At 37.6% G+C, this 922-nt stretch overlaps 1 protein-coding gene across 1 annotated transcript in view; it reads left to right on the top strand.

Annotated features, from left to right (window-relative positions):
- The window catches only part of LOC119588853 (trichohyalin-like), a gene marked incomplete in the record, with an annotated part of 10,500 nt that overhangs the window by 4,916 nt on the left and 4,662 nt on the right, over positions 1-922 (top strand).

Genomic DNA, 922 nt, shown 5'->3' with positions numbered 1-922 from the left:
TCATTTCATTTTCAAGTTGTGCATCCGCTGTTGTGCATGGATGTGAGCATGTGAGGAAGTAGAAAAACGTTCCAAATAATGTGTAATAAACCGAAACCGAACAACTAAAACAATAACAAAAAAATTACCTGCTTTGAATTTTACTGCTGTTGCTTTAAAAGTCGGTTGCTAGTACGTGCCTTGCCGTTCTAACTGTACAAATTGCCTGTTCCTGTGGTTCATACATATAATGATAAGGATCTGACGACAGACTCTAATGCGCTATAACTGATCAAATAAAAGCAATCGTATTTGTTCTAACTAGATGGTGCACATTCAAGTGCATGACGTCATGATAACAATCGCAAGGCAGTTGAACCAAAAGGGAAGGTGGTTGTGATGATGGGGGAGACAGATGCCTAAGTGAACAGAGGAAAATTATATTGTAAACCGAACTTTCACCGATGACTATTTCGCTAGTAACGCACATGATAATGCAGTCATTCTTTGGTGAATATCCACTGTGTTATGTCTTTATTGTTTTATTTTTGGAAGGGAGTTAGGTGGCAGGAGGATAAAAGTTAAGAGAAAAAATATCACACAAGGCCATAGCCACAACTTTAGAAAGTAGAGGCTCCACTTATCCGTAATAACTCTATAAAGTTGATGAAGACAAGATTATGTCAACTGTTTCATGTTAGTGCAACAGTTACACACAATATAGTTTTTGTTATTTGTAAACCATGCACGCCCGCCAAGGAAAATGTTTCTAATACTACAAATACCTAAGGTATCGGCGTAATGGGCCATTTTGTCCATACAGCTGTCAACATGGTGCTAAAAAATACAAACAACCTTGTTCATTATTGGCTTGGCATGCTTTTCAACTCTTAGTAGTCACATTTCCCGATAATGTGCGACAAAATGTTGGTTTATAAAGACC

This window comes from Penaeus monodon, chromosome 24 (assembly GCF_015228065.2).
Source record: "Penaeus monodon isolate SGIC_2016 chromosome 24, NSTDA_Pmon_1, whole genome shotgun sequence".
Taxonomy (NCBI): Eukaryota; Metazoa; Arthropoda; class Malacostraca; order Decapoda; family Penaeidae; genus Penaeus; species Penaeus monodon.
Note: the sequence above shows the minus strand (reverse complement) of the source record. Positions and strands in the feature narration are given on the sequence as shown.